This window comes from Ochotona curzoniae, unplaced genomic scaffold, assembly GCF_017591425.1.
Source record: "Ochotona curzoniae isolate NIBS_2020 unplaced genomic scaffold, NIBS_Ocur_1.0 contig_2754, whole genome shotgun sequence".
Lineage (NCBI taxonomy): Eukaryota > Metazoa > Chordata > Mammalia > Lagomorpha > Ochotonidae > Ochotona > Ochotona curzoniae.
The window spans coordinates 3,043,869-3,056,275 of record NW_024465582.1 but is presented as its reverse complement, the minus strand read 5'-3'; positions in this window follow the sequence as shown (position 1 = coordinate 3,056,275).

The following is a 12,407-nucleotide window of genomic DNA, read 5'->3' as shown; positions in this document are numbered from 1 at the left end:
GAGAGACCCCATGCTTCAGACTCTGGAGCTCCCAGAGTTAACATCCTGACCTAGCTTTGCAGACTAATTCGTTTTGCTATATCACACCTACGGAATAATAAACAAGATAATCAAATAGCAAAAATTCATGGCAAACGTGTTGTTCATGTTACAAGCCAGGAGTCCTTATTCCATCGATTGTGATGATTTAATTTAAATGCCCGTTGATGAGACTTGGCAGCATAAACCTTCACCCACAGAAAAACAGAAAACGGCCTGACGAAAACACGTGCATGATCAAGAAGCAGACACACAACAACGTAAAGCTATTTTCCCAAATATTAGCATTTTAACATGATGCATTTTCTCATTTCAAAAGGACACATGTGATATGAAAATACTTGATTTTTTTTGATACATACTGTTTCAATTCTCAAACATTGTTGGAACTTTCTCTCAGTTAAATGTAATAGAAAATAGCAAATGGCATTTAAAATAATCAAAACCACTCGTTCCCGTCTTGCAAGATGATGGGTGGAACAACTCCAGCTCTTACGTCGGACGCGAAGGAGGCATCTCCAGCCTGGAAGGCGGCTGCTGCCAGCGGCAGAGATGAGAAAGCCCATGACGGGGCAGTCTGGCCTCGCGAGAGGGATGGGCAGGTACTCCTGGTCACCGTATAGTCCAGAAAGTCCTCCTACAAGAGGAAGCACCCGGCTTCCAAGTCCTCAACGGAAAGCAGCAAGCAGGATATTCTTGCTACTAAAACCAAGCCTGTTGGTGGTGACAAGAACAGTGGCACCAAGGTGGCTAGGCTTCGCAAGACGCCAACATACTACCCCGCTGAAGATGTCCCTCGAAAGCTGCTGAGCCACAGCAGAAAGCCCTGCAGTCAGCACACGCAGAAACGGAGGGCCAGCCTCAGCCTGGCGCCGCTGTGTCATCCTCACTGGGTGCCACGGAGGAGACGGTGGCCTGCTGAGTGCTGGCCCTCAGTCAGCTTCTTCAGTATAGAACACACCAGGTCACAAAACTGCCATCAGTAACATCCCACAGCCTGTTCTGGGTGCAGAAAGCAGCAGCCGCCGCCGGGAGAGCCCAACAGCGGTCAGGGAGAGCCTGCCGGGGGTTCTGCAGCCACAGAGCAGTGCAAGGCTGACCGGAGGGCTAGGCTGACCGGAGGGCTGGGCTGACCGGAGGGCAAGGCTGACTGGAGGGGAGGGCAAGGCTGACCGGAGGGCAAGGCTGATTGGAGGGCTGGGCTGACCAGGCTGACCAGAGGGCTAGGCTGACCGGAGGGCAAGGCTGACTGGAGGGCTGGGCTGACCGGAGGGCTGGGCTGACCGGAGGGCAAGGCTGACTGGAGGGGAGGGCAAGGCTGACCGGAGGGCAAGGCTGATTGGAGGGCTGGGCTGACCAGGCTGACCGGAGGGCTGGGCTGACCGGAGGGCTGGGCTGACCGGAGGGCTGGGCTGACCGGAGCGCTGTGGATTCGGATTACCAAAACTCAGTGCTGTTGCTGAGCTCCAGAACGCCCAGTGATCTGCTTTGGCTCTGACTGATGTTCTCAACTTCATAGGAAGAATCTCATTAAAAAAAAAACTAATAACACAAAGCTAATTAAAACCAATTAAGAAGACAACAGATAGGCCAAGCAAAACTGACAATCCTAATGAACTGGATCATGTAGTTGAACACTAAGATTGGGGCTGAGTGTGGAAAATGCATTAGAACACTGAAGCCGGCCTGCTGAAGCCAGCTCCGCACAGTGCACACAGCCCTTGGGTCCTGGGAGAAGGAACATGCAAATACATCCTCTGTACATGTACACAGGAGTTACCATCTTCAAAAGACAATGAAGCTAAAAATCCTGAAGCAGCAGCTCAGCAGGCACACGGCTCCGATTTTTCCTTTTCATAGATGTGTCGTTTCCTTTCCACCAGCTGCCTCCATGCTGCCCTGTCTTGCAAAATGTTACAACATCACCTTATAAACACAGAAAAAACTCAAGTGTTTTGTAAACAAAACACAGTGCAGCCATGTGCATAAGCCCATAACAGACCTTCATGGCTGTGACTGTGGTAAGTCAGCTTCCGAGCCACTTGAAGGAATGCAAATATTCTTGATGGAGTGAGGAAGTCCCGTGGACTCCCTCCGTATGCCATAGCCAGTGGACTAAGCGTCCTTTGTCTCCATCCTTGCTTTCTGCATCTAACTCGTCCTCTGCTTCTAGGAGTGCATAAGCACCCTCTCACGGGAGCTGCTGAAGAAGGTCACTCCATCAACCAAGCCATCAGCACCATTCCAGGCAGCGCTGTGGTTGTCCACGGGTTGGGGCTGGGGCAGCTGCCTCCTTATACACACCTTTCGCTCTTGCTTGACCGAAGGAGCCTGAATTCTCCAGCCATTCCTCTGCTCTCCCACCCCCTGCATGCTTCATGTACAAGGCTTGGCTGGTGGAAAACACTCCAGTTCATCGCCACGAGGGCCTCGCCAAGATCTCAGGTGCCTTGAACCCTGCACAGAGTCTTCCTGTCCATCTCAAGCACAGAGCAGCAGCTGTCAGCTCAAATCAAACTCTCACACGTATCGTGTCAGGAGTGTCTCTTAAGAGGCTGCAAATGGGTACATTATGGAGAGCTCCAAGCTCAGACCACGACTTTCTTCAACTCAAAAGTCCTGGCAGATCAGTCTGGATGTCACAGAGAAGATAGCACATCCACAGGTATTTCTTGATTTCTTGGGAAATTTGAAGTTTCAGTTTGATTGCTTCATGAATTTGACTAATAAAGTGAGTGTCATAAGAAGGTTCTTGTGTTTGCAGGAGACCTGGAAGGGAGTTGTACAGGCCAGTGTCTCTCTTGGCTGTCTCCCATGCTAGATTCTGATTGCCAGCCCATGGAAGTATTGTTCCAGGGTGACTGAAAATGGTGATTTTCAGTCCAGTTGGATGGCTCTCTGTGCTGCAGGAGAGATGGTAATGAAATCTGCAGAAGGTACAATGCTATTTTCATAATCTCATTTCTCTAAAAAATTCTCAAGGAAAATTACAAAAGTTCTATTCTGTAACTCCAAATTGTCATGAATTATGTATTCATGATATATTTGAAAATTCACAACATTGAATGAATAGAATATTCCTTCAGTGAATTATGTATAGGGAAATTGAAATATTTTATTCAGTTAGCTTTTTTGTTGCAGTATGCAAACTTGAAGCCAAAGGATGAGAACACTGGTTCTCCCCAAAGCAGGCAGAGCCAACCAACACCCAGCTGGGAGGAGCTCAGCTCATCAAGAAAGACCTGCTTTGGAACCTGGGATTTGACACAGTCACGTCACGATCCATGTCCACAAACCCACGGTGCTGGTCGAAGTGAGTCATGTTAAAAGAAGCTTTATGAGAAACAGCCCAGAAGATACAGTCAGAAAGGGGCGGAATGGGGAGGATCTGTCAGTTCAACTGTGAGGCTTCAGTCATCCATCAGCACAAATGGGAGATGCTTACAGTTACAGCATGACATGACGTTTTATGCATATGAAGGTTCTGACGCCAAAACGCAGGACATAGAAGGGATGACAAATGACGAAGGCTTTGCGCCAATCTCAGACCCGTCTCCGCCATCACTGGAGGTTATATACAGTGTGTGTGAATGTTTCATGAGGAGTTCAATAAAACTGAATTTCATGAGGTCACTTGACTCCAACAAGCCTACTGAAGAATCACGCATTGGTTGTCCATGGTTTTTGTACAAAGTGTCACAAAAACTGGGTGGTGTGAGACTGCAGAAATGTACCCCCTCACAGCTCAAAGGAAACCTAAAATCAAGGTGTTCCAGAGCCATGTTCCTCTAAAACCTTTAGATTAATCCTCCCTCGTCTCTTCTTAGCTCCTGGGGACGTGTGTGCGCCATCGGAACTCCTTGGCTTGTAGCAGCATCACTCCTCTGTCATCACAGCAGAGTCTTCCCTTCTTACAAGGACAAGAGTCACTTTCACAGCTCCCCCTCGCCAATATGGCCGAATCCTCCTAAGTTGCTCTTCAAGGCCATAGATGCACATAAGCTTGCGTTAGAATGTGCTGGGGTTTGAGCCATTAGCATATATTTCTCTAGGTAAATATCACTCGGTTCATAAGACTTTCATGATCAATACAGCACTAATGAAAAACACCTGTTAAAACAAATCACAGTCCAGACTGTTACCTTGGGAGACAGCACTCAGCACTTCCCATGTATTTAAAATATCTCAGTGGCGACAGAAATGGATGATTGGCTGGAGTTGCCCAAATCCTATATTGTAGTATCTTGGTTCAATCCCAAAGCCTAAATTCTGGCTCCAACTCCACTGGATCCCGCACCCCACCACCACAGCAAACCCCGAGAAGCAGAAGTGAGAGCTCAAGTAAATGGGTGAGCGGTTTGGTAATGGGACAATCCTGACAATTGCTAACTAGTGGATGGGTGCACGTCCTCTCTTTCTCTCTCTCTCATCTCTGTCCCCATCTCTGTCTCTCCCCTTTATCTCTCTTCTCCCTCCTCCTCTTTTCCTGTTTCCCTTCCTCTCAAACATTTTTATTAAAAAAAAAAAAAAGGAGTGACTGCATCCCTGCTCCCCTCATCCTGATCACGAGCTGTACTCGGTGCCTTATAAGGCAAAAATGCATGCCAGGTAACTATCAAAGAAATGGACGTGTTGCAGAAGTAGAGTTATAAACAAAATCTAGTGTCAGCCTAGGAAACTTCTCATACAGAAGGGAGAAAAATACAGTGTTAGCAATGACAGAAAGCAATGTGATCCACAGGCAATCCACAAGCATAGAAGCAACCTGAGACCCAGCCGATGCCATCCATGGTCTGAAGATGAACTATTCCCCAAGAAGGAGGAGTTGGCAAGCAGTGCCTATCAGGTGGGGTGACGTGCTAAGCACACTCACTGATGGAAGCGGCCCACTGCATTAGCTAATTTGCTTTACCCCGAGGAAAAATCAGTGTCTCCTGTGTTTAGGACGTGAGGCAGGGTTGGAACAAGGCATTCACTCAGGGCAGGCAGCTACTCCGAGAGAGACTGGGAGACAGGGATGCTGTGTGCCCCAGCGATGCAGTTCGGGAAGATGGCTCCAAGGTCCGTCAGGATGCTCCTGCATTGCAAAGCTTCTGAGAGTTTTATCTAACTTTGTGAAGAAGTCATGCTCATTTCAAAGAAACAGAAAAAATGCACAAGTTTTATGAAGTTAACATTCTAGAAAGCAAAGGAAAGGCAGGGAAGAATCTTTCCCCTTATCTCCACTGGAAGGATTAAGCTTCTCGTTTGTAATCTGTGTCTGTGCTCCCCAGGCACTAAGTGGCAGTCCTGCTGGCGAAGGCTTTGGCCTCACCGACACTTCCCTACAGCCAAGAAAGGGAAAACTCAAATTTCCTGGCACAGATGGTTGTGTAATTCTAACTCCATCAGAATTTGCGTTTATGTCACTTTGCAGCGCAGTCCTTGTCTTGAAGAGACATCTTCTTTTCCTTTAAGAATATGGAGTACAATAGCTGTGGGCTTTTCAGTGCAAATCTGAGTCCACGTCTACTGACTTCCAGATGCGTCTTGTGCACACAGCCAGAGCAGCTGACCAAATTGAAGAGTAGGTGTGATTTAAATTGTGAAACATTATGGCTCAATTTCTTTAGCCCACTTCAGTTATTAGGAAGAAAACAGCCACTGGTATGTGCACACTTTCGGTACTACAACCTTTCAGAAACACCCAACAACTGAGCTGCTCCCTTGAGGATGCTCGGCAGGCAGGTGGAGGAGGGGAGGGCTCAGCTCTTCCTGAGCTCAGCACTGAAACCGCAGCATGCCTTTTGCTTCACGTGCACATTGGTTCCCAAGATTTCATTCAAGTTAGCTACTAAAGTGCGGTCTACACTAAGCTAAACATTTATTCATGTAGAACAAATCACCCACAGCACTGACTAGAACAGTTAGTTTTTATACATTAAAATGCTCTACAATAGCTTAAAAGAGTATCAGACTCCTTTTAAGGCGGGATGTGACTTAAAAATAAGTAAATGCCAGAGTCTTGAGGAGTAAGAATAGAGTTCACACTGCTTTCCTATTCCATTTGCATCGGACTTTTCACAAACACATTGTTTTACTCAGGAATGCCTCGCTTTTTCAGATCGCCCTTGGCGCAATCCAATGTATTCTCGCTCTTTTCCTTGAACAAATGGATTGTGCAGTGTGCCAGTTCAGCTCAGGTCCAGTGATGAAACTAAACAGGGTCAAAATAATCAGCCTTTCAAAACTACTAATGTGGACCTCATTTGTCTTGATGGGATTTTTCTATTAAACTCACTATATCAAAAGCAGAACTTTTTGTCACATTTTGATCATTCACATCATTAACTAAATCTAAAGTTCAGGTGCATTCAGAAAATCATTGTAGAGATACCAGGAATATGCAAACCCAGTGTCGCTCCTCATGGCTTGCTCCTGTACAGCTGTTGTGGCAAAGAGGTGGAGCAGTCCTGAAGCCGAGCATTCTCTGACTGGTGACTCCTGACTTGGTGACTGTTCATTCACTCCCAGCTGATGAATTCAGGCCAGGCTTGAAGCAAGCCAGTGTTACTGCAGCCCAGCTGAGGAGTATTAGCTTTAGCTTTCCTCGTGTCACCTTTTAACTTTACATTTTCCATCTCAGAATTTATTATATAACATGGCAAGAATGCTGCTGAAAAGATCAGAAAAATTTGATCCTCATAAAGACATAAAGGGACTTAGCAATGCATTATTGATATAATACCCATCTTCACTTTAACTTCTTTTATATGAACAAGAATGAATGCAAAATCTATTCAAGTAAAATTAATAGGCCGTCATTTCAGTCTAAAGTCCCCAGGAGATGCTGGGGAACATTGTTTTGGATTTCTATCTGTTCATTTTCCCCTTCTGAATTCTGCCTGGCTGAGATAAATGCTTGAGATAGCACAGAAAAAAGTGACACTAAAGCACATAAATGTGATCCCTTAGGTGTCTTGAAAACTACCGGGCAGCAAGGTTTAATTTGTTCAGAGTGGATTATGATTATTACGAAGGCATAATTTCTAATAATATCCTTGGGGATTTGTCATAACCTTGTGGTTACAGTGTATGGGTTTCAGGCTTCTTGATCTTAGATGGGGTGCCCAGTCCGGGGGTCCCTGGGCTTGCCTCTGCCCAGTCCGGGGGTCCCTGGGCTTACCTCTGCCCAGTCCGGGGGTCCCTGGTCTTGCCTCTGCCCTGTGGACCTGCTATGGTGCGTCTGGGGGCCCCCTGGGCTTACCTCTGCCCTGTCTGGAGGCCCCTGGGCTTACCTCTGCCCTGTCTGGTGGTCCCTGGGCTTGCCTCTGCCCTGTGGACCTGCTATGGTCTGGGGCCCCTGGGCTTACCTCTGCCCTTGGACCTGCTATGGTCTGGGGCCCCTGGGCTTACCTCTGCCCTGTGGACCTGCTATGGTCTGGGGCCCCTGGGCTTACCTCTGCCCTGTGGACCTGCTATGGTCTGGGGACCCCTGGGCTTGCCTCTGCCCTGTGGACCTGCTATGGTGCATCGAATGCCCCATGGCTGGGAAGCAGCAGCACAGGATGCTGATGGCCAGGGAGAGCTTCAGTACCTGAATGCCATCCTCTTCTTTCTATGGCAACTTGGAGAAGGCCCAAAGAGTCATAGGCACACAGAGGGCAGTGATGAAAGGGAGGGACACATACTCTTCCATCAAGCCAATCCCCAACCTCAGGTCCATCCTCGGGGAAAGTGGACTGGACCATGTGGCCGATGTGCACGCCTAGGGGAAGACAGCCAGAAAAGCATGGCTGGATTTCTTGCCCCTTTTCTCTGTCGACTGATCCCTGCGTGGGGGACCTGGCTGGCAACTCTGATGATGACGGAGGAGTAGCAGGCACCAGTGCCAACTGGGAAAGGCCCAAGGGTTTGGGGTGCAACTGGCTGGTAACAAAGCAGAATAATACCGATTTAGTGCCAAAGAATGAAATAAATATCCACGTCTTTACTATTGTAATTGAGTATACAAATGAGTCTCTCTTTTTTGCTTTTTTTATTAGAATTCCTAATAATTTATGTTTGTAGCTTGTATGTTCCAATAAGACATTTCACATGATACCCCATCCCTTTAATGTGGTTTGTTATAGTTATTTCTCTAAGTATATTAGCTAGAAAGACAGAAAAGAGTTCCTGTGACTGCAAAAAATGACAGACACTACTGCAGTCAGAGGGCAAGGATCCCTGGCACTGGTGGCCAGCTGTACTACCAGTACTGACCTTGGATGTTCCATGTTGAATATGCTGCTTTACCTCCAAGACTTTATCCCAAAGCACCCTCGTCGCTCTCTCATCATGAGCAAGGTACTTGACCACTGCCCCTCTAAAATGTCAATATCATCAAATAACAGAAAGACAATCAACTAACACATCCTGCAAGACTGTAAGGAGACCTGGGAAGAAAATACAACCCAGGATGTCGGATGGGAGCTGGGATAACTGACATAGGGCATTGCAGGAAAGCTGGGAATGTCTGAATAAAGAATATACGTAATAACGCCACGTGATATTATCCAGTTAATGCAAAGAAAACACCACGCTAATGTAAAATGAAAATAAGATGGGAAGCTGAGAGGGACTATTAAGCAATTTATCTAACAATTAACTACACTATTTAACAATTTATCTGTCAATAAAACAGTACTCCAGACCAAAGCTCAGCATCAAGAAGAATCCGATCAGAGGGTGGGGTTATCAGTGTCCCTGTTAAAACTCAGAACCCCTACACTGAACATGGCTCCCCTGAACCTCAATATAGATGGGCTGGGGGCAGCAGGACGAGGGGGAGGAGGTTGGACAGCCTCTTCTCCCTCCAGCTCTTGTGAATTGAGTTACATGAGGATCACCCCAGGCTCAGCCACTGCACAGGCACCCGAGGCCCAGGACATCCAAGACCTGATTCCCCATGAAAATGCCTTTTGTAACTTCATTCATTCAAAGCTCCACAAATGGAGACATTGCATCTTATCTCACCACGGCTCAGCTGGTCACATTCCTATGGATAATCTTGAAGGCAAATAAATGAACGCAGAGCTCAGTAAGCAGTGTGAAGGAAAATGGGGCTCTAAATCCTGATATGTCACTGAGCAGGGCACGCCCTCCCTGAGTGGAGTCCAATTAGGTGATTTATCTTCAATTTGCTCACTTGGCCAAGGGGACCATCTCACAGGAGGAACAGAGAGCATCAATTCCTATCCAAATTTGGAATGAGGCCAAATATGTGAAATCTCCTTCACATTTTTGACTTTACTAGAATGGGCTTTAAACACCCCTTTATGTGAAGTTGTATCTCCAGATAAAAACCATCTGGGATAAATAAATAAGAGAAGTAAGCAGAATAAAAGTCGTAAATGCTTCTCTCTGCACTCTTTCACCGCTGGGAACAGGGTTTTCTAAGATTACACCAAGTTAGCACGGGCTGTTGAATTGGGATCCTCAGTTCATCTTGACCATATTAACTCTGCTGAATGTGCTGAGAGGGAAGGTGAGGGCCAGGATGCACCACCCCTGGTATCCCATCAATGACACACAATTGCTGTCCTGGATTCTGCTGCATCTTCCAGACATTCTCTTGCTTGGGTTGACATCGTCTGCTATCCTATTGTTCTCACCTTGTGCGTAGGTATAATAGGAAGCCGCGTAGGTAGCATTAAAGCTGGGAAGTCATTGTGACGACTGGATAGAGGTTGTGATGGCAGATACATACATGTCAACTCATTTTTGGTCATTCCTCCAACCTCAGCACCATTTATGTAATACTGCTTTGCCAGTCACTCCAAGCTCTGCCAACTTCACCCTCTAGTCTGTCCTCATTAGTCCTCTAGCTACCTACCCTATTCCCTCCGTCCCCTGCCCAGACAGATGTTACATTAATGAGAAAGATTAAACTGACTATGCGGTCTATTAAAGAAATGCAATTGGTGCTATTTCTTCTATTACTTGGAGCCAGAGGTCTTTCTTTACAATGGCTGTCCACTTTTGCAGTGCAGGGAGGGGAGGCAGAGGGCAGAGGAGATCTATGGGGTGCAGAAGTCAGTGCTATTCAAGCACCACCCCTGCCTCATCAGGAAGCTGATGGAAGGTTCTGTTCCGTAACGCTTCTCCCACGTAAATATTCAGGTGTGTTAAACCCAGGGTGTCAGCAGTAAGTAGAGTAAGGACTCTCCAGTCATTACAGTCCAGTGAGGGATGGGGTAGCCTAATACTACAGGGAAGTGCTTTTACTAACCAGTAACCACTGTTATGAAGTTTCGCCATTACCCCTTGCAGTTGAGGGTCTGGGACTGCTGGGTTTCTTGCAGCATCACGAGCCTTTATTCTCTGCCGTCCCGTTTGCTCATACGAGCTGGGTGGACTAGACGCAGCTGAACATGAAGGCACAATCGATTTGCTTTTTATCAGATGGTGAACAGTTGGTTGTTCACATTCAATTATGTATTTGAAATACATAGTTTAATTGCATCCATGAAGGAAACTCAACCAGACTTTATTATACTTGACAGACAACTGAACAATCTAAAGTATCTTTACAGATATTACCAAGGACTAGCGAGCATCCTTCCTTCGGAGTAATAGGGACACCTCACTGCATCTGTTAGGTACAAAGGCCCAAAAGGGACAAGGGAGACAGTGAAATGAAACAGGAGCAATTTAGGAATGGCTGGGCATCGCCTTGAGGCAACACAGTCCCCAGACCTCAGTGGGCAACATGCACAAAAGTCTAGAAGTAACATGGCAGTCTTCAGCAGCTGCACTTAGTTCAGAAATGCCAAGCTGGGGATAGAACTCCACGCTGACACACATGCCTGCAGCTGACTGGCCAGTGCACAGAGGTCTCTGAAGGTCCTCCATGCCGTACACAGCTGGACTCTGGAGTCAGCAAGCTGCTTCACTTCCCACGCAGCTTTACCACTGTTCACTTCTGAAAATCCTCAGGCCTGTTCTGTCAGTCAGGTCCCACTTGGGCTAGGCACCTGCTGTTGCTTCTGCTCCTATGTATCAACCAAGCCCTTTATTCCCATTTGTAAAACTGTGACCTTAACACACCTGTCATTTACTCTGGATTTCATGTTCCTGCAAAGATGGGAAGAGCAAATAAAAGCAGAATCACCCTCCTTTCATCTGGCATTCACGATACCTACTTCAAATGTCATTGACGGGTGATTGTTACGCATCTTTATGAGCTATCCTGTTGTCTAGCTACACATTGTCTATTAAATACATCAAGGTACTTAGATTATCCATCATCTTAAGGGTTTAGCACTTTTTGTGATCCATTATCTCAATCAGATATCATTTCTTTGTGACGAGAACACTCAAAATCCTTCCTCTGAGCAATCTAGAATTATATGATACATAATTTTGTTACCCATAGTCACCCTCTGTGTAACAGAAACATCAATTTGACCTTTTTCCTATCATTTATTTATTCACTGTATAGACATTTTGCCATAAATAAATCTACTTGTCTTCTCCCATTAAGGCTCCTTGTCAACAATTGGAAAGATCCACCCTATTTAAAGATTACTTAACTGTATCACCATTTTTCTAGCATGTTTATGGTTTTCATTTTTTTAAAACAAGATTTATTTTTTGCTTGTTTGAAAGCAGAGTTGGAGAGAGAGAGGAAGAGATGGACATATTCCATCTGCTGGTTGATGCTCCACGTGGCCAGGACCACAAGGGTCCTGGAGCTTCACCTGGAATTTGCTTGTGAGTAGCACAAGGTGCGTCTCTCACTGCCTTCCCAGGCTCACTGGAAAGGAGCTGGACTGAAAGTGCAACGGCCGGGGCACCAAGCACTTGGACAGAAGGCCAGCCAGGCATCAGCAGTGCTGGACGGGCTTGCTACGCTGTAACTGTGGCACCAGGTTTGTGCTTCTAAAGTGACCTTCAATACATCTGGATTTATTTTAACATAAGTGATGAGCTGCAAATTCAATTTCTGTTTCTAGATTGTCACATTTGTATTGATCACAGTTCTTTCATAATCCATATTTTCCCAGTGAGTTGAGAGAGCAAGTCTGCGTTGTTTTGTTTTGCTTTACTAATACCAACTTATTTTCTGGTTTATAGATTCTGAATTATGTTCTCTCCGCTTCTCAATCTCTTCATGTACTCGTGTTGCAATATTTTAATTAGCATTACTTTTTTTTTTATTGTTGCTTACATTGTATTATGTAGTACAGTTTTATAGGCGCTGGGGATTCCCCCCACCCCTCCCATACCCCTCCCCCCATGGTGGATTCCTCCACCTTGTTGCATAACCATAGTTCAAGTTCAGTTGAGATTCATTGCTTGCAAACACAAAATTAGCATTACTTTTTTCTGATTTTTAAATCTGATAG